At 41.2% G+C, this 22,230-nt stretch overlaps 1 protein-coding gene across 9 annotated transcripts in view; it reads left to right on the forward strand.

Annotated features, from left to right (window-relative positions):
- RERE (arginine-glutamic acid dipeptide repeats) overlaps window positions 1–22,230 on the forward strand; it is a 466,306-nt gene that overhangs the window by 109,843 nt on the left and 334,233 nt on the right. The window contains exon 1 of one of the 9 annotated variants that reach the window (XM_063668259.1): window positions 7,097–7,591. The exons of 7 other annotated variants lie outside the window; for them this stretch is intronic. The gene's annotated coding sequence lies outside the window, so the exon portion shown is untranslated. Of the gene's footprint in view, window positions 1–7,096; window positions 7,592–22,230 lie in introns of those variants that run through there. One more of the 9 variants, XM_063668287.1, reaches the window with a different exon arrangement.

A 22,230-nucleotide genomic window follows, 5' to 3' on the forward strand; every position in this document is an offset into this window, starting at 1 on the left:
GCACTTTTACCTGCAAAGAAGCATATGTGGCTAATAGATCATTAAATACTGGCTGAATGGACAGTGATATAAATGGATAGGTAATTAGGAAAGTTATTTTAAAAATTTATATTAATATATGCCTGACTTTGATTTGCATTTAAGACTTGTGAACTGTGGATTAGATGATAGTTATCTATTACCAAAATAAAATAATATGAATCAGTAGTACTGAAAGCTAAGAGGTATTTTATATTTTAATGTGCTAATTCTGATTTCATATACGTTTTAGAATACAAGTCATATTAGAAAGGGCATGCTCTTAATACTTACACCAGGGCAACAGATGTATCCTGGGACTGGGTTGGGGAAACCAGGACTTAGGTGGAAGCACATTTTGATTTGGTTTGGGATTGAGAGTGTCTGTGGAATGCCATTATGGTGGAACCCACAGGGCATTTGCACATGTGGGCCCCTTGCTAAGAAGCAAGCTCAGCTGGAAAAATCAAATTTTGGAATCACACACACAGAAGCAGCTTGAGAGTGGACCTCTTCACTGAGAGATGGCCGAATGTGATAAGAGGAGGCTTGACAGGGACTACTTGTATTTAGGAGGAGTCATGGAAAGAAAGAGAGAATCGCCAGAAAGGTGGGAGATCCAGGAGAGTGCATAATCCAAAACCAAACCAACAAAAACCAGAATAAGAGTATGGGAACAGGACCAGGACCCACGGCTGGTAAGAGTATAAGTTGTACAGCTTTTGGATGGCTGTTTGACTCTCTCTGAAAGAGTGCATATTCATTGAACTAGGGATTCCTTCACTGTAGAAATACATGTATGCACAAAGAAGTTTGTTGTAGCACTGTTTATAAGAGTAAACAATGTGAAAAAGACTCAATAAGGGGCTTGTTATATAATAATTATGGGACTCCCACACTGTTCAGTTCTTTGCAGTTATAAACAGGAATGGGATGTTAATGGTCTGCTGTAAAGTGAGAGAAGTGACTTGCTGTATAACATAAAAGTGGGATTTCATCTTTGTGACAAAAAATCAACAAGTGAACCCTCAGACAAATGAATACATAAGTTTTTATGTATATGTGCATGCTTTTGTACATATGTTCTAGAGAAGAGCCTGGTAAACCTTCAGCCTGTTAAGTGGAATTGCTCGGCTTTTCCGTAGGAACATATACTCTAAAAAAAAAATCTACAAGGGAGCTGGGTGCAGTGGCTCACCTGTAATCTTAGCACTTTGGGAGGCCGAGGTGGGTGGATTGCTTGAGCTCAGGAGTTCAAGACTAACGTGGGCAACATAGTGAGACCCTGTCTCAATAAAAGAAAAAAAAAATGAAAAAATCTAAAAGAGCTTCAAGAATTTTATATTTTTCTTTTTTATTTTAAAAACTCTAGAGTTGCCAGGCATAGTGGCTCATGCCTGTAATCCCAGCACTTTGGGAGGCCAAGGCGGGCGGATCATGAGGTCAGGAGATCGAGACCATCCTGGCTAACACAGTGAAACACCGTCTCTACTAAAAAAATACAAAAAAAAAAAAAAAAAAAAAAAATAGCTGGGTGTGGTGGCGGGCACCTGTAGTCCCAGCTACTCGGGAGGCTGAGGCAGGAGAATGGTGTGAACCCAGGAGGTGGAGCTTGCAGTGAGCCGAGATTGCACCACTGCACTCCAACCTGGGTGACAGAGCGAGACTCTGTCTCAAAAAAAACCAAAAAAACAAAAAAACAAACTCTAGAGTTTTTGTTGTCTAGTGACATTTTGGTGAGTTGAAAAAGCAAAAGAAGTAGATAGTTTGCTTAAAATTGTAACTCCATGTATTAGTATGTTTTCATGCTGCTGATAAAGACATACCAGAGACTAGGAAGAAAGAGGTTTAGTGGACTCACAGTTCCACGTGGCTGGAGAGGCCTCACAATCATGGTGGAAGGCAAAGAAGAGCAAGTCACATCTTCTATGGATGACAGCAGGCAAAGAGATGGAGAGGTTGTGCAGGGAGACTCCCATTTTTAAAACCATCAGATTGGCTGGGTTCAGTGGCTCATGCCTGTAATTCCAGCACTTTTGGAGGCTGAGGTGGGTGGATCCAGTGAGGTCAGGAGTTCGAGACCAGCTGGCCAACATGGTAAAACACCATCTCTACTAAAAATAGAAAATTAACTGGGTGTGGTGGCACGCACCTGTAGTCCCAGCTACTTGGGAGGCTGAGACAGGAGAATTGCTTGAACCTGGGAGGTGGAGGTTGTGGTGAGCGGAGGTTGTGGTGAGCTGAGATCATGCCACTGCACTCCAGCCTGGGGGTCAGAGTGAGACTCCGCCTCAAAACAAAAACAAAAACAAAAACAGAAACAAAAAAACAACCATCAGATGTCGTGAGACTTATTCACTATGATGAAAACAGCATGGGAAAGACCCGCCCCCATGATTCAGTTATCTCCAACCGGGTCCTTCCCACAACATGTGGGAATTATGGGAGCTACAAGATGAGATTTGGGTGGGGACAAAGAGCCAAACCATATCCCTCCATATTCTGTATAGGACAGTAGTTTCCTCTTACCCTTGGGAATGTGTTCCAAGGCCCCAGTGGGTTCCTGAAACTGGATAGTACTGAACCCTGTTTTTACTATTTTCCTACACATACCTACCTATGATAAAATTTAATTTATAAGGAAAATTAAATTATCAATAATAAGAACAATTATAACAATACATTGTAATGAAAATTATATGAATGTGGCCTCTCAAAGTATCTTACTGTACCTTTGTCACCTATTTTTGAACTGTAGTTGACTGAGGGTAACTGAAGCCTTGGAAAGCGAAACTGTGGATAAAAGTGGAGTACTGTGATACAAATCAAATCCTCTCCACCCTAGCATCCTATGTGGACATAGCTAACTGGTACTAATACAACCCTGGATTCAGTCACTGTTTGCTTGATGACTTTGGGATGTACTTTTGACATTTTGACATGGGTGAGCTAAATTACTTGGTCTGAATGGTTGTACTGGATAATGCTATAGGAAAGAATGTTGATTGTCTCTAACTTGAGAGTTAGAATTTTGACACTTATTAGTGTTATTAAATGAGTGCTACTGTTTAAACTTTCATGTAAAAATGCAGTTTCCTTGCTGCCTCGGTGGTCTTGGGAAGTGGCCCAAAGTTGCCATCTTTAGAAGATATGGCTATGATTCTTCCTTTGCTGTGACAGAGCAGAGTGGTGGAGAGAGTAAATGCAGGGTGGTTGCTCCAGGTTAAGGGTCTGGAATAATGTGGGTCCTGTTCAGCTATTGCTAAGTTTCCCCTTCACATTTCCCCTGTGGGATGTTTCTGGTCATAGCTTTAATGTTAGTTTAACTAGACTTTCGATTTAATTATAACTGTTAGGATAAAGTCAGATGTCAGCTCACTTGGCTGCATGCTGAGGCCTGTAGAATATAGAGTGCTTTGCTTCCAGCCATATCTGTTGTCTCCTCTCATTATCTGTTAATGGTACTCAACTTGACAGGGTTGTTTTGATAAATGACGGGTGTTATGGAAACCAAGAGCTGGAATTTGTGTGGAATGGAGCTTAGGACAAAGAGAAGCAATGGTGCAGACCAGGCCAGGGAGATAACATGTGGGAACCAAGGAATCCCTTGTGGAATGCTGACAGTCATAATGAGTATTAATTTGGGACGGATGTGGTATATCTAATATTTTTTCATTTATCTTACATAATTATTCTTCCTATTACTTTTTCATGTGGTCATGTGCAAAACACTTGAAAAATTGTAGTTTTTGTTGTAATAACTTTGATTTTTCCTCTTCACAAAGTAATTTACAAACTCATAGTAATGAGGGTTAAAACAAATGTTTCACTTTGAGGAGTACACCCACCATTGAGTTCCTAGGTGGAAAGAGCTCTTTCGAAGGCTTCCATGTCAGGTCTGTTACTTAGAGAAAAAAAAACCTGAAAATAAAGTAAGTTCAGTGTAAAAGGGAGATAAGAATGAACTCCTCTCATTCACAGCAGAATTTGGTAGTGCTTTTGCATTCTCAGAAGCTTTGAAGACAAACTAGCGTACAAAGTACTTTCTAAGTTTTATATTCTGTTGATATTGCTGTGTGTGTGTACAAGATTTAGTCCTCTGTCCAGTTTACCTGTGGCTGTTTGCATATCCCTTAAGGGCTGGCTAATAGGAAGAACTTGGCTTGAATAAACTAGCGATGGCTTCTATACTTCATTAACTCTTAAAAAAAAGTGTAGCTTGGAAATAGGACCCTAGTTAGGATCTCTGTGTTTTTGAGTAACCCCAGGCACAATTATTTATATCTTCATAAAATGGGGATAAAAATCCTCCTTTTTACTAGACTTTTTATTTTTTTTTATTTTTTTTCAGAGACTGAGTCATGTTATGTTGCTGGACTCAAACTCCTAGGCTCAAAGGATCCTCCTGTCTCAGCCTCCTGAGCGGCTGGGACTACAGGCGTGAACCACCACTCTTGGCTTACTAGGCTTTTAAAGGTTACTAGAAGAGATTCTTTTTTTTTTTTTTTTTTGAGACGGGGTCTCGCTCTGTCACCCAGCCTGGAGTGCATGGCAATCTCAGCTCACTGCAAGCTCCACCTCCCGGGTTCACACCATTCTCCTGCCTTAGCCTCCCTAGTAGCTGGGACTACAGGTGCCCGCCACCACGCCCAGCTAATTTTTTGTATTTTTAGTAAAGACAGGGTTTCACCATGTTAGCCAGGATGGTCTCTATCTCCTGACCTCGTGATCCGCCCGCCTCGGCCTCCCAAAGTGCTGGGATTACAGGCGTGAGCCACCGCATCTGGCCAATAGAAGATATTCTTATATGCCTAGATGTTACTTATTTGAGATAGGCTTCTTTGTGCCAAGAAATGTGCAGAGAATATATGGAGTGAGTAAAGCAGTGTTGTTGACCTCAGTTCATTTATTCATTCAACAGATTTGTGTACCTGACATAAATCTATATGATGAGCAAACATATAGAACCTTCTCTATAGAACTCTATGGAACAGTTTAGAAGGGGCTATGAGTGTTAAAAAAAATCACACCCATGACTTACAAACGGAGATCAATGCTGTGAAGGAGGAACACAGTTCTATGAGAACTTATAACAAAGGAACTTGACCTAGAATGGGATCTCAGGGGAAGCTTCTCTGAAAAAGTAATGTTTGACCTGAGATCTGAAGGAGGCTTTAAACGGTCTGTGAGTGGCTGTTTGGGGCTGCAGGGAGATTATTCCTGCTCTGGTGGGAAGAAGCCTGCTGGCCTGTGGTAGAAATCCCTATACCTGGGGGAAGTGGAAAAACTAGTGTAACTGGAAGGTGGGGGGCTGGGTGCAGGTTGGATTAGCAGCGGGTGCAAGATGAGCACAAAAGAATTTGAGTGGCATAAAATGCTGTCAAAGCATTTAGAATCTCTGAGAGACTAGGTACAGTATGAATTCAGAATAGAGCGGTTTGCTTCTTCTCACCAGCCTTTTCCAACTCAGTATAAACCAGCACTTTTAAAATGGTCTGTAGAAAAGAAAAAAGAAATTCTTTTCAGCCTGTGCCATGTGTCTGGATATAGCTGGTTAGAAAATTGGAAGTGTGTCCAAGTACAGGAGTAGCTTTGTAGCAAGGCTTTAGGATCAATTTCATCTCTGACATATATGGAGTCATCTCATAGCCAATTGGTTATGAAGCAGATTTTCAAGTCACAGGTCCCCCTCAGGATGGTTTCACTGAGGAATGGTGTTTAGTGGAGCTTATAGCAGAGCTAGATTTGCACTACAGACCATCTCTGATTTGTATTGATCACAGCCACCTTTCAGGGTGGCAAAGACATTATGCCTCATCAGCTCTTGCTCTCAGTACATGTGCTGTGTTAGGAGTTTGAGACAGATATTTCTATGTCCTGTAGAATAACTTGATTTGTCTTTAAAGAGAGACCAGCAGTGTTATCTTTAAATAGCAAACATGCATGTGCATGTCTGTTTGGCTATCTGTGGCAACAAAGCAGGACCCCTGGGTTCTATTCAGCCTGGCCCCACCCCCATCTTGTTGAGAGACTATAGGCAAATCACTTTAATCTGTCTAAATTTCTCTATTTATTGGAAAGAGAGTACCTGATAATGCAGCCACTTTACAGGGCCTTGGAAAGTCTAATTAACATTTATGAAGCTATTTGAGAGTTCCATGAAACTTGCCTGGAAGGGGAAAGGTGTAATAGTGAAGACACCAGAAGTAATCATTTAAATTTTCAGCTTGTACCTTTCTAATTTGGGTTGACACTGAGTGAACTTAATATTTAGAATTTGTATTTTATAGGAATACATTTAAAAAATTCCTATACAATGTCTTCTTTGGGAGGACAAAATGATCTTGGCTATCACCACTAGAGAATACATGCTTTAAATGTACTTTAATTTTAATAAAATTTAGCAAGTTGATATATATATTTTTTACCAGACTTAATTGGGGGTGGGTAAGAAATTAGTTTGAAATTAACAGTTGGTAATCTGTTAAGATGCACATAAAAATTGAATTAATGAGGGAGTTTAGAATCTGGTAGCTGGTAGGTTGTATGTTTATTTAAAGCCACATGGTAAGGAATGTGCATTTATTTTGCTTCCTTATTAGATGAATTTCAATCATGCACAATTTAAGCTATGTCTTGTCTAACAGATGGATCTTTATTTACTTGTGGAAAAGGGATTGGTGAGATTTTTAAACAAATGGCTTGTAGAGAATTCTTAATGTGTAAGGAAAACTGGGGTCAGAAGTGTTGTTTGACACGAAACAATGCTGCTTTCTCCCGGTGCATCTTTGAAACAAATGTTTAGCTTGTCTGTGATTGTTGGTTGTTTCATCTGCATTTGTTAGACGTCAGAGGTGGTTGGCATTAATATTCCTGGCAGAAGCAGAGGCAGCTCTAGGATGTGTGAAATGCTGATCACTCACAGGGATGCGCTGCCTCTTTAATATCTTGCTTGCAGATGCATTTTCTAGCTGACCACGCTATTAAGAGCTGCCATCAATCACGCAGGCTCCCAGTTCCGGCTGTCGGAGGGGGAGGGAGGATTGGAGCGGGTGGAGGCTGGCCAAGCAACGAAGGAGATAAAATTGCAGCTGGCATTGTGTGTGCGCGCGCCCGCGGCGGCGGCCAGCAGGGGCGCGCGCGGAGCGGGCTGGGCTCCAGCCCGGGTTTTGCCGGCCGCCGCCGTCGCGGGGAGTCTGCTCTTTCTTTCCCGGCGTCTGGGTCACCGGCATGTGGCAGTGCTGGCCCGGCCTCCCCGGCTGAAGGAGTGCGAGCTGATTGCCGCGGCCGTGGGCAGCAGGCTCGGGCCAGAGCGCCCGCATCCCTAGCCGCGGGCGGGGCCCCGCGCGGCCACCGCCTCCCGGAGCCGCCAAGCCGCCGGGACCTGCGCCCGCGCCGTGGTGCCCTGCGGCCGCTCAGGCCTCCTTTTGTTTTAGCAAGTGCACTTCACTCCCCGAGCCCCCACCTGCCCGCCTGCGCCGCCCCTTTCCGCGGGTCCGGAGTTGGCGGGGCCCTGCGCCGGAGGAGGAGGACCAGGCCCGCAGGCTCAGCTCTCGCCACCAGCGGGCCGCAGGCAAGTGGCCGGCGGCCTCGTGCGTCGAGGGGGACGCGAATCTCGGGCCAGAAAGTTGGACAAGTGCGGGCGGGGGGCTCGGGGTGGGTGCACGGGAGTGTTCCAGCCGACCCTAGAAAGATGGAACTCGGGTGTTCCTAAGAATGATGATGGCTTTCCAGGAACGGGGAGTCGGTATTTGCCGTGTCCCATTGCATTTCTGTTGGTTTCACTAGTTTTTAAGTAGCCCCAAACTCTGGAAATCTCAGTTAAATAAATAAAACAGAAAACATTTTTTTGAGGGGGGAGAGAAAACACTATTTAAAAATACATGTATATGTATTTTAATTTTTTTCTTCTGAAAGGAGAGTGCTTTTGAAGCTGAGCGGAGTATAATGCAGAAGTCGCTCTTTGATCAGAAACTTCATTGCCTTACTGTGGAATAAACTGAAGTTTAAAAATAAAATGAATTTGATGGACTTGATTTGAGGCTACTTAAGTGACAAATGAAATTTTCTTCTTGGACCGAACTACTGTTATTTGGCCAGAGTAGCTAAAATGCGGAGGTAGTCTTGAAGATTGTTTTCCGTTTAAATTGTTAAAAGAATTTTTTTAGTGTGGGGTGCTGTCTTCCTTGTTTGTCCTCTCGTTTACTCAACTCTTGTTTTCTGAAACCGTAGGGAGACCTGCTTGACCACTTTTTGTTTGCTGAGAAGGAAACTCCTGTAATAGCTTACTTTGTTTTACTTGCAGCCCTTAAGCGTCCCTGGCGCACATGTGCCCCGCGCTCTGTGGGCATTGTTTGACTGGAGGCCTCTCAGCCACACGGAAAATCTAAAAAATGGTCTGTGAATGAACACGGGTGTCTACAGAGAAGTTCCATTTTCCCTTTGAAATTGTGTGCCTCTGTGTTTTAAGATTGAGACACTGAGTAAAAGTTGAGAACAGATTTAACAAAGTCCTCACAATTCTGTGCCAAAATTACTGTTTTGAGTTCTGGCTTTTTTTTTTTTTTTTTCCTCTTTCTGGAAACTCCAAATTTAAAGTAGACATGATTTGAAACCTTACAGATGGGAACAATATCCCATGTAAGCACGTTGATCTGTGGGCAATTATTTCCAGAAGCACAACCAACTCTACATTTTTATGCATGTGTTAGATTTGGGCTCTAAGAGGCAGTTGCCTTTCTGAATATTTACATTGCCTAGTAAATTACATAAGGCAGATTTTTAGATGCTTAACAGCATCTTCACAATAGTGTGGGGGCAGCAGATTTGAGCTTGTATTTTTTTTTCTAACTCTGTAATTTAGTAGTGTTTAAACTATTTTATAAAGATCCCTGGGACCAGTGGAAGATGGTTTTTCAGTCTAGAGCAGTTGAGCACTCATTGTACGGCAGGCGCTGGCGCTTGGCAGCTGCACTTGAAATGGTGTTGATCTGGTTGCGTGACACAATTGACCAGGGTTACACTTTTTCCCTCCCCGTGGCTAATGAAAGCAATGCATCAGCGAGAAGTGTTCAATACATATTTAAAGACTTAACCCACATTCATTCACTCTAAGATTTCCAAAAAAAGGCTGTTTAGATTTTTGTCTTGTTTTGTGGTTTTTGCATTTATGAATTGAGGCAAGAGCTGACGTAATGTAGCTGTACCACTTCCTTTGTGTGTGTGTTTTTATAGCGTATAGGATGTGTTCCAATCTACATGGTTGTGATTATTTTTGAAATGCCTGAGAGAGGGAGGGAGGGAGTGTGTGTGTGTGTTTGTGTGTGTGTGTGTGTATTCCCCTCACCCCCATCCTGGTCCCTTCAGCTGTATGGCAATTTATTTTTTACATTGTAGGTTAGGGGAGGGAAGACTGTGATGGTAAACCCCATCAACTTGTCAGTAAGGTTCACTGAATTGTCTGTGTGTGATGCAGACTAGCTTTTCATTTTAATTAGTGCAACTGTGTACAGCTGTTAGGTCAGAATGCATTGGCTGCTCCTGCAGTGTAAGTTTTATCTTACACTGAAGGTTTTATGGACTTGACTGGCTGTTTCTTAATCCCTCTCCCATGCCACCGTGCTTGCTTTTAAGCAAGTGATAGAACAAGACAAGCTTTTGTTTACTTATTTAATAGTTGACTTGTGAGAGATTTATTTTTGGTTTTGAGGAAATTGGTAAACCATGTAACTTATTAGTAGGTATTATATTTACCATGCTTTTCCAAGGCCCCAGAGGGTTTTGCTTGCTATTGTGTAGGCTGAGAAGCCGATGGAGCCATCCATTTTCTAATGACATAGGAAGCCAATATTTTGTGTAAAAATCAACAATGAAAAATGGGTTCTTTGTTTACTAGTCTAGGATTAGTTTGTAAAACTCAAGCAGAAATAAATATTGGCATCGTTGGAGATAAGGTGGCTAGAATGTTTCCCCCTCGTCTCTTACCTCTTGTTATATTGTACAAAAGGACCTGAGCAACCCATTGACCAACAGCAGTTTGGCCATGGGCTGGGTGGCAAATAGAAGCTTTTAGACGTATCTGCTCAGGGGCATGTGTGGCCAACTTGATATTTTATAGTGTTATTGTTTCAAATTATTAGAAAGTATTTATGAGTAGATTTGAGTCTTTGCAGGCTTTTCAGGCTGTAACATAGATTGTAATGTGACTGACATGGGTTCTCAGTGGTCTGGTCTCTTTACTGTCTGCTTTCCTGTTGAATAGATACTACTGTCCAGAGCTGTTATTATCTACTGCATTTATTTTTATTTTTATTTTTTTTGAGATGGAGTCTCACTCTGTCACCCAGGCTGGAGTGCAATGGCATGGTCTCGGCTCACTGCAACCTCCGTCTCCCGGGTTCAAGTGATTCTCCAGCCTCAGCCTCCTGAGTAGCTGGGACTATAGGCGTGTGCCACCATGCCTGGCTAATTTTTGTAGAGATGGGGTTTCACTATGTTGGCGAGATTGGTCTTGAACTCCTGACCTTGTGATCCACTTGCCTCGGCCTCCCAAAGTGCTGGGATTACAGGCATGAGCCACTGCGCCTGGGCTATCCACTGCATTTTTAAAGAGGAGCAAAAGTCGTAGAAACAAACTTGATTGAAATCTGTTTATGACTAAAGCTGGTATTATAAACGTGGTACCTTTGTCAGAGGCCCAGTTTGCTGATGGAAGATGGGGGCTGAGGGTTGTTGGGGCGGGGTGGGATCTCGTGGGGGTGGCTGGGTAGAAAGAGAGCTTGTCTTAGACTAAGATACTTTTTAATTCATTGGAGAAATTGGTCCATCTTCAGACAACCTGGAATGAAGCAGTAGAGTGCAGTATTTTCTAGAAAACGTGATAATTTCAGTGTAACATATAGAAAATGTTTTCTCTAATTAAAAGAAATTAAAACATTTAGATTGGCAACAGACTGCTGAATCCAAGGAATAATGGAGGGAAGTAGGTATTCTACATCCAATTCAAACAGGTTATATCACAAGTTCATTTGTAAGTCTTTTTCCAGATTATGTTATCCAATTCCACATATTAATGATGATTGGGGTCTTAGACTTGCCCTCTAAAATCTAATTAATCCATGAAATAGTTGACATACTTAAATATTTATAATAAAACAATAATGGTGATGCTTAGTCAATAGGAAAATTAGCATAATTTTACTCAGTTTTTAATGTTATCATTGAACTCTGGTGTAATTCATTAATTTATTCAGTACAGCGTAGTGGTAAATAGTTAGGCTGTCTGAGTTTGAGTTCTATTCTTAGATTACCACTTACTCACTGTGACACCTGGGTTAAGTTATTTAACCTCTGTGACTGTTTTCTCATACCAGAAAATAATGAGTCTACCTAGGGGTTTACGAAATGTTTAGGACCATGCTTAGCATGGGAAAACAGTGAATAGTTAACATAGTGAGCACTAATTATGTACTAGGTACTGTTTTAGTTGCTGAAGATACAAAAAAGATGAAGTCTCTGTTCTCATAGCATTTATTTTCCAGTGGAGGAGGACAAAACAAATAAAAATGAGCATGATGATTTGTGAAACTTACAAAGATAATTTCTGAGCAGGTCAGTGAGCCATGATTGCACCACTGCACTCCAGCCAGAGTGACAGCAAAACCCTGTCTCATTGAAAAACAAAAAAGTAGAAAACATTTAATTTTAGAGTGTTAATCAGAAGCTCCTTGTTAAGATAATAAGAATATAATGGGTAAGTATGGGAGATCATTATAAAAGTAAAGTGTTGGGGCCAGGTGCAGTGGCTCACGTCTGTAATCCCAGCATTTTGAGAGGCCCTATTTGGGAAGATCTCTATCTCCGGAGTCCAGAACTTCAAGACTAGCCTTGGCAACATAGTGAGACCCTGTCTCTATCTATTAAAAAAAATAAAAATAGAAAAAGTAAAGTGTTTATGCTGTTAATGATTTGAAATAATCACTTGTCGTAAAGCTGAACAATTAGATTTGTTTCTCATATCTTGTTTTCCACAAGATGAATGAGCTTTTGTAGTTGTAGTTTTAAGAAGGGGTCTATTTATATGTGACTGGTGGGCTTCAAAGGAACAAAAGAGCCGGGCACGGTGGCTCACACCTGTAATCCCAGCACTTTGGGAGGCAGAGGCGGGCGGATCACGAGGTCAGGAGATCGAGACCATCCTGGCTAACACAGTGAAACCCCGTCTCTACTAAAAATACAAAAAATTAGCCGGGCGTGGTGGCGGGCACCTGTAGTCCCAGCTACTTGGGAGGCTGAGGCAGGAGAATGGCCTGAACCTGGGAGGCGGAGCTTGCAGTGAGCCAAGATTGTGCCACTGCACTCCAGCCTGGGCGACAGAGCGAGACTCCGTCTCAAAAAAAAAAAAAAAGGAACAAAAGAGTGTAAATATACTGTGCATTTGAAAAATTGCTTAAGTCGAAAGCCTCCAGATGGTGTGTGCTGCTGTGTTCACAGCTGTATTTACCAGTAGCTCACCACATTATCTACCAATAATTTTAAAATAGCTGGGTAGAAACAGTGGTATAGTCAGCAGTAGTGACTTTACTTGTGTGCCTTTTAATAAAATGACAGTGAAAGTACCTCCTTTTGCATGTTCTTCAGGATTTCTTAGTTGGGGCAGTTTATGTTTTGCACAAACAACCTGAGTTTTACATACAGAAGCAGATAACCAAGTTATTTTTATGTGGTGGTCTCTCAGGAATGAGGCTGGAGAAATTCTGCTGATCTGTATCACTCAAAGATGTTTTTGTTGTTTTACTCACCAGCTTTATAATTTTAAACATTTAAAAAATGTTAAATATAGGCTACTCTGCCTAAGGAATAGCCATTCTTTATTCCTTTGCTTTCTTAATAAACTTGCTTTCACTTAAAATGTTAAATATATGTAATTGATAACTTATACATAAATAATATTATAAGGTGAGTCTTATGTGACAACATTCTTTGGCATTACCAACAAAAAAAGACAGGCCCTTCAATACCCAGATCTACTCCCTAATATGAACTTTTTTTTTTCTATTTCAAAGATTTAATACAAGTTCTTTTGGAAGGACTCAAAATTTTAAATCTTATTATTTTTGGCCACAGATACTACTGTTCATTTGCTCAGTAAAGTGAATGGCTTGCATAAGTTACATGTAAAACAGAGAAAGCGTTCAGAACATTATCCAGGAACTCTAGAAAGTTGTGTGTGGTAGGTCGGGTGCGGTGGCTCGCGCCTGTAATCCCAGCACTTCGGGAGGCCGAGGCGGCGGATCACAAGGTCAGGAGATCGAGACCATCCTGGCTAGCATGTTGAAAAACCCTGTCTCTACTAAAAATACAAAAAATTAGCCAGGCGTGGTGGCGGGTGCCTGTAGTCCCAGCTACTCGGTAATCGAAGGCAGGAGAATGGCGTGAACTGGGGAGGCGGAGCTTGCAGTGAGCTGAGATCACGCCACTGCACTCCAGCCTGGGGGACAGAGTAAGACTCTGTCTCAAAAAAAAAAAGTTGTGTGGGGGGGTGTGGTTGGGGGAAGAAAGATACATGTGTATTTATTTATTAATTGATTAAATTATACAGAAAAACCTATATCTAGATTGAACATTTGAACACTTTTTTCTTTTTGTTTTTGCTGTTTATTTCTTACTGTTACCTTCTTTTTTGAGTGGTAGGAAAATGACTCAGACAAGTTTTCATCTTATGTGTATGTTTTTTGGCTACTTACCTAGGCAGCTTCCTTTCTTTCAGAGCCTGTGCTCTTTCCGCAGATCATAATTCTCAACATAGGTTAGAGTAAATGTTCAGTAATGAAATATTCACCTTTCTCGATATGTTAGATGTTCATGGAAAGGACTCTAACAGTATTTACTCTTAAGTGTGTTGAGTGCAGGAGCAATTTGAGTTTGGATCTTATTTTTTTCACTAGTACCTCCATTACATTTTATTTACATTTTTTTCTTTTTGATAATTTCAACTGTTTTTATTTTATTTTTTATTTTTGAGATGGAGTCTTGCTCTGTTGCCCAGGCTGGAGTGCAGTGGCACAATCTCAGCTCACTGTAATCTCTGCCTCCTAGGTTCAAGCTATACTCCTGCCTCAGCCTCCTGAGTAGCTGGGACTACAGGCGCCTGCCATCACGCCCTGCTAATTTTTGTAGTTTTAGTAGAGATGGGGTTTCACCATGTTGGCCAGGCTGGTCTTGAACTCCTGACCTCAGGTAATCCACTCGCCTCAGCCTCCCAAAGTGCTGGGATTACTGGCATGAGCCGCTGTGCCTGGCTTTCAGCTGTTATTTTTAGATTCAAGTGGTACATGTGTAGGTTTGTTGCATGAGTATATAGTGTGGTGCTGAGGTTTGGGATATGAATGATCCCATTAGCCAGGTAGTGAGTGAGCAGAGTACCCAACAATTTTTCAACCCTTTCCCCCCCACTTCCCTCTCTAGCGGTCCACAGTGTCTATTGTTGCCACCTTTATGTCCATTAGTACCCGTCGTTTAACTCCCACTTGTAAGTGACAAAATGTGGTATTTGGGTTTCTGTTTCTGCATTAATTTTCTTAGGATAATGGCCTCCAGCTACATCTATGTTGCTGGAAAGGATATAGTTTCATTTGCTTTAAAGGTAGTATAGTATTCCATGGTGTATATATATGTACCACATTTTCTATTTGTTTGTTTATTTATTTATTTGTTTTGAGACAGAGTCTCACTCTGTTGCCCAGGCTGGAGTGCAGTGGTGCGATCTCGGCTCACTGCAACCTCGGCCTCCTGGGTTCAAGCTATTCTCCTACCTCAGCTTCTCGAGTAGCTGGGACTACAGGCGCCCGCCACCACGCCCAGCTAATTTTTTTTTTTTTGTATTTTTAGTGGAGATGGGGTTTCACCATGTTGGCCAGGCTGGTCTCGAACTCCTGACCTCAGGTGATCCACTCACTTCAGCCTCCGAAAGTGCTGGGATGACAGGCATGAGCCACCGCGCCCAGCCTTGTTCGTTTATTTGTGAGAGTGTCTCACTCTGTTGCCTAGGCAGGAGTTCAGTGGCACAATCTCAGCTCATTGCAACCTCCACCTTGAGGGTGCAAGCGATTCTCTTGCCTCAGCCTCCTGAGTAGCTGGGACTACAGATGTGTGCCACCACACCTGGCTAATTTTTATCTTTTTAGTAGAGATGGGGTTTTACCATGTTGCCCTGGCTAGTCTCCTAACTCTTGAGCTCAGGTGATCTGCTCACCTCTGCCTCCCATAGTGCTGGGATTACAGACGTGAGCTACCGCACCCAGCCTGTACCACATTTTCTTTATCAGTCCATCATTGGTGGGTTCTTAGGTTGATTCCATGTCTTTGGTATTGTGTATAGTGCTAGGATGAACATATGAGTGCATGTGTATTTTTGGTAGAACGATTTAATTTCTTTTGCATGTATACCCGGTAATGGGAAATCTCCAAACTGCTTTCCACAGTGGCTGAACTAATTTATGTTCCCACCAATGGTGTATAACTGTTCCCTTTTATCCACAGCCTCAACAGTGTCTGTTGTTTTTTGACTTTTAATAATAGCCATTCTGACTGGCGTGAGACGATATTTCATTGTGATTTTGATTTGCATCTCTCTGATGATTAATGATGTTAAACATTTTATCATATTTGTTAGCCACTTGTATGTCTTCCTTTGAGGAATGTCTGTTAATGCCTTTTGCTTACTTTGTAATGGGGTTATTTGTTTTCTGCTTGTTGAGTTGTTAAAGTTCCTTATAGATTCTGGGTATTAGACCTTTGTCAGATGCATGATATGTAAATATTTTCTGCTATTTTGTAGGTTGTCTGTTTACTTTGTTGACGGTTTTGTTATTTTGAGTTGGAGTCTCACCCTTTTACCCAGACTGGAGTGCAGTGGCGTGATCTCAGCTCGCTGCAACCTCCGCCTCCCAGGTTTAAGTGATTCTCTGCCTCAGCCTTCCAAGTAGCTGGGATTACAGGCGCCCACCACCATGCTTGGCTTTTTTTTTTTTTTTTTTTTGTTAGTAGAAGTGGAGCTTCACCATGTTGTTCAGGCAGATCTCAAACTCTTGACCTCGGGTGATCCGCCCCTCTGGGCCTCCCAAAATGCTGGGATTACAGGCATGAGCTACCATGCCCGGCCCTTTGTTGATAGTTTCTTTTGCTGTGCAGAAGCTCTTTAGTTTAATTAGGTCCCAGTTGTCAATTTTTGTTTTTGTTGCAGTTGCTTTTGAGGACTTAGTCATAAATTATTTCCCAAAGCCAAGGGTCAGGATGGTGTTTTTTAGGTTTTCTTCTGGGATTTTTACACTTTGTGGTCTTACATTTAAATATTTAATCCACCTTGAGTTAATGTCTATATGGGAAAAGGTAGGGGTCCAGTTCTGCATATGGCTAGCCAGCTATCCCAGCACCATTTTTTGAATAGGCAGTCCTTTACCCATTGCTTGTTTTTGTCAGCATTGTCAAAGATCAGATGGCTGTAGGTTTATGACTTTATTTCTAGGTTCTCTATTCTGTTTCATTGGTCTATGTGTCTGTTTTTGTACCCGTACCATCCTGTTTTGATTACTGTAGCCTTATAGTATAGCTTGAAGTTGGGTAATGTGATGCCGCCAGCTTTTGGCTCTTCGGGCACTTTTTTTGGTTTCATATGAATTTTAGAATTACTTTGTTCTGTGAAAAATGACATTAGTAGTTTGATAGGAATAGCATTAAATCTGTAGATTGCTTAGGAAAGTGTGGTCATTTTAATGATTTTTCATTTTAACGATTCTTCCAATCTATGAGCATCAAATGTTTTTCCATTTGTGTCATCTGTCATTTCTTTTTTTTTTTTTGAGATAGAGTCTCGCTCTGTCACCCAGCTGTGAATGCAGAGGTATGATCTTGGCTCATTTCAACCTCTGCCTCCCGGGTTTAAATGATTCTCCTGCCTCAGTCTCCTGAGTAGCTGGAAGTACAGGCATGTGCCACCACGCCTGGCTAATTTTTGTATTTTTAGTAGAGATGGGGTTTCACCATATTGGTCAGGCTGGTCTTGAACTCCTGACCTTGTGATCTGCCCGCCTCGATCTCCCAAAGTGCTTGGATTATAGGCGTGAGCCACCCCACCCAGCCCACTTGTCATTTCTTCTATCAGTGTGTTTTAGTTCTCTTTGCAGAGATTTTTCCCCTCCTTGGTTAGATGTATTCCTAGTTATTTTCTTTCTTTATGGCTATTATAAATAGGATTGCATTCTTGATTGGCTCTCAGCTTCAACATTATTGGTGTATAGACATACTGCTGAGTTTTGTAGATTGACTTTGTATCCTGAAACTTTACTGAAGTTATTTATTGTACCAGGAGCCTTTTTGATGGCGTCTTCAGGGTTTTCTAGGTGTAGAATCATATTGTCAGCGAAGAGCAATAGCTTGACTTCTTCTTTTCCTGTTTGGATGCCTTTTATTTCTTTCTGTTGCCTGATTGCTCTGGCTAGCACTTCCTGGCTCTTTGAATGGAAGAGGAGAACTAAAAGTCCGGAAAATGTAAGGATTAAAGCAATCTAGCCGTTTTTTTTTTTTTTGGGAAAGAAAACTGGTGTTCTTCATTTTTGCTAACAGGCCTAATATTTAAGCATTTAGATAAGTAGCATTTTATTTTATATGGTAGATTAAAACATTAAAAAATTTTAGAACATTAAATCAGTAGACTAGTTTTTAGAATGGTTTTGGGTTTACAGATAAATTGAGTAGAAATTACAGAGTTCCCGCATCCCCCCTAACTCCCAGTTTCCCCTATTAACATCTTGAATTAGTTTGGTACATTGTTACTGTCGATGAGCCAATATTGATACATTATTTATAACTGAAGTCTGTAGTGTATGTTAAGGTTCACTCTTGGTGTTATACATTCCATGGGTTTTGAAATAAAGTTTCATGACACACATCTACCAATACAGTATCATATAGAAGAGTCTCCACTGCTCTAAACATGCCCTGTGTTCTCCCTATTCATCCCTCCCTCTCTGCCCCCAAGCCCCTGGCCACCACTGATCTTTTTTAGTATTTCCATAGGTTTGCTTTTCCAGATGTCATATAACTGGACTCGTACAGTATGTAGTCTTTTCAGATTCGTTTATTTCTCTTAGCAGAATGTACTTAAGGTTTCTCCATGTCTCTGTGAGCATGATAGCCCACTACCTTTTATCACTGATAATATTCCATCATGTAGATGTGCTGAAGTTTATTTATCTGCTTACCTACTGAAGGGCATCTGGATTGCTTAAAGGTTTTGGCAATGATGAATAAAGCTGCTTTAAGCATCTGTGTGCAGTTTTTTGTGGTGAGATAAGTTTTCAGCTCCTTGAGTAAATACGAAGGTGTGTGATTTCTGTGTCCCATGGTAAGAGTATGTTTAGTTTTGTAAGAAACGGCCATGCTGTCTTCCGAGGTGTCTCTAGCATTTTGCATTCCCACAAGCAGTGAATGAGAGTTTCTGTTGCTCCAGATACTTGCTACCATTTGGTGTTGTCAGTGTAGTGGATTTTAGCCCTTCTTAGTTATTAAATTTTTTTTTCATATAACTGCTCATTTCCGATGCCGGCTCTGTTACAGTTTTTATTTTTCTCTACTATTTGTCATGGAGCAGGAGAAACGAGGACCATAAATCTTATGCATTACATGTGCCTCATTCTCTCTCTTGTAAGTGGAAAGCATAAACTTTAGATTTAAAAAGGAATAATACAATCTAATTAGATTTTTAAATGGGCATAATTCTGGTACAGTGATAGGTTAGGGTTCATGTAAAATATGCTACACTAAGCCCTTTGTATTCTTGGCTTCTGTGTCCACGGATTTAATCAACTGTGGGGCAAAAATGTTTAGGAAAAAATACAAATTAAAAAATAATAGCGTTTATATTGTATTAGGTATTATACGTAACCTAGAGATTCTTTTTAAAGTATACTGGGCCGAGTACGGTGGCTCACGCCTATAATCCCAGCACTTTGGGAGGCCTAGACGGGCAGATCACTTGAGATCAAGAGTTAAGAGACCAGCCTGGCCATTATAGTGAAACTCTGTCTCTACTGAAAATACAAAAATATTAGCCAGATGTGGTGGTAGGCGCCTCTAGTTGCAGCTACTCAGGAGTCTGGGGCGGAAGAATCGCTTGAACTGGGAGGCAGAGGTTGCAGTGAGCCGAGATCACACCACTGCACTCCAGCCTGGGTGACACAGTGAGACTCCATCTCAAAAAAAAAAAAAAAAAAAAAAAAAAAAAAAAAAAAAAAAAAGTATATGGGAGAATGTGAGTAGGTTATATGCAGATACTATACCGTTTTATGTATGAGTGTCTGGATATTGGTATCTGTGGAGGTTCTGGAACCAATTCCCCTTGGATACCGAGGGATGACCGTAGTATTAATTTGTTAGTGGTTCCATGTAAGTGTTATTTCCCCTCAGTTTCCCTGTGTTCTTCGTTTTTCAAAAACATTTCATTTTATAAAACAAAGGGATACTTTTCCATTTTTAGAAATAAACCCATTCTGCTAAGGTCCTTATTTGCTAGATCTATGTAGAGTTAAATGTTTGTATTATTTTCTTTATTTATTGAGGACCATTTATTTTAATGATCAAGGAACTCAGAAATGCAGACGATTTGATCCTGTCCGTGGAGCTTGTAATATATCTAGTAATAATTGCAGCAGTGCATATTCAAGGGCTTGCTATGCAACAGGTACTGTACACTTCTTAGAGGAGGTTAGAACTGCTTCCAGTGTAAGCTAAGTTAGAGCGTTTGACTCTGCATTTATCCAGTACTAGCTACTTGTTGGAATTTAACATCAGCCTAATTGTGGCATATAAGTACCCAGTGCCTTGGTTATTAAGATGATTTGGATAGGCTCTCCCGATGGTTATGTAGTTCATTAATTCTTGTTACAGGTCCTTAACTTTATTTTTCTCAGGGACTTCTTTGAGTATTGGTGTAATATATGATCTTTCTCCCAGAACATAATTTGTGACTGTTTGAGTACATAAATTGCAGGTGGTTTATGTAGCCTTTGAAGCCTGTCCATGAACCCTCTCATTAAGAACTCCTATTCTGGTGAGCCCTAGATCTATGTTTGAATTACTAGGAAGGCTTTGCATTTCTTATTTTTGGCAGGTTTGCTTTACTTGTATTGATTTGAGGCCATTGACTTGTGCGAGCACTTGTGGAACAGTGTTTGTGTGTACTGAATGGTTTATAAAGGGGTTCCCAAGGCTGCTGTTCACCGTATTAAACTGCTTTCTTTATGAGGACATAGAGATAAACTTTTCTTAGCTCTTAACACCAGAAAAAACAAGAGCTTCTGAGCATGTGGTTTGTTTTCTGACTTACAGATTTAGAATCCTGTAACTCATCAAGTTTCCTTTGAGCCATTTGCTTATAAAATTTTGGCCGGCCGGGCATGGTGGCTCATGCCTGTAATCCCAGCACTTTGGGAGGTGGAGGCGGGCAGATCACAAGGTCAAGAGATCGAGACCATCCTGGCCAACATGGTAAAACCCCGTCTCTACTAAAAATACAAAGATTAGCTGGGCATGATGGTGCGTGCCTGTAGTCCCAGCTACTCAGGAGGCTGAGGCAGGAGAACCGCTTGAACCTGGGAGGCAGAGGTTGCAATGAGCCGAGATTGCACCACTGCATTCCAGCCTGGCGATAGAGCGAGACTCCGTCTCAAAAAATAATAAAATAAAAATAAAAAATAAAATAAAATTTTGGCCACATCTAACAAAAGGCACAAAATGAACATGAATACATACTTTTATGTAGCAGCTCATTCATGGTTTCATCTTTTCGACTCTCCTCCTCTTCTATTTTTTTCTTTGTTCCAAGGAAAAGAGAAGCAATATTGTATAATTAAAAGTAAAGGCTTTGTAGCCTGTGTGACCCATGAAACTAGGTGTGTGACCTAAGGAAACGATCCACAAAGGTAAATACTTAATACTTCTTAGCTATTATTCTCCACCAAATACCCTCATCTGTTTTTAAATTTTATTTTACGTTGTCTAAATCTCAGTAAGCTACCTTCAGCCCCCTTTAAAGCCATCCTTTAAAAGTGTCTTTCTTTCTCGATACAAAGATTTAATTTCTGCCTAGAGACAATCAGTAAAGAAATTGTGTAGACGAGTGCCGTGGACTGCGTTGTATTGCCTCAAAATTCCTATGTTCAAGCCCTAGCTTTCCATTCCCCAAGTGCTATAGTATTCGGAGGTGGAGCCTTTGGAAGGCAGTTAGGTTTAGATGAGATCCTGAGGGTGGGGGTCCTCATGATGGGATTAGTGTCCTTATAAGAAAAGGAAGAGAGACCAGAGCTGACCAGTGCTCACTCTGACATGTAAGGACATAGCCCCAGAAGGTGGCCATTTGCAAGCTAGAAAGAGAGCCCTCACTGAGAAAGTGAATCTGCTGGCACCTTGATCTTGGACTTCTCAGACTCCAAAACTGCAAGTGATAAATTTTTGCTGTTTAAGCCACCCAGTCTGTGGTATTCTGTTACGGCGGACTAATACAGAGCATAAATTTTATACATGCAGAAGATGATCAGTATGTTACTACAGAGACTGAGCTTTTTGAGAACGAAATGAGGATTATACTTCTCTTGGCAGAAGACTTTAGACCTACTGAACAGCCTTTACTGGCCTCTAGTTCCATCCTTACAGCTACCTTCTGAAGGAGGCAGAACAGATGTTAGCCTCTTGGGTTACACAAAATGAGATCCAAGTGTAGGACAGTTCATTGAGTTTCCCACATTTACAGTTTACATTTTGGAAGTGGCTAAGCCTGTTAGTAGTTTTTTCCCCCCCCCGTATCCATTGCTCCTTCTATGGGCACCTTAATTTGTCAGTCTTACAATCGCTTTGCTTAGAAGAATATAACCTTCATTTTTAGTCCCTGTGGTGATTTGATTTTCAAGGTGAAGAACTCTCTCACTTCTCACATTCTGGCATGGGAACTGAAACTTCATTGGGGAAATTATTGAATTATCTTTCTTGTCTCAGGGAAAAAATACGAATTCCTTGGCCTGCTGTTTAGATTTGAAGTGTAAAATTTCTTTGAAGTGTCATAACTCTAAGAAATGTGATAATACCTGAATTAGTACTTGTGATATTGTATCCTTTCATTTTTATACAGGTATTGGTTTGTTACTCAGTCTTGCTGATGAA

This window comes from Pongo pygmaeus, chromosome 1, assembly GCF_028885625.2.
Source record: "Pongo pygmaeus isolate AG05252 chromosome 1, NHGRI_mPonPyg2-v2.0_pri, whole genome shotgun sequence".
Classification (NCBI taxonomy): domain Eukaryota; kingdom Metazoa; phylum Chordata; class Mammalia; order Primates; family Hominidae; genus Pongo; species Pongo pygmaeus.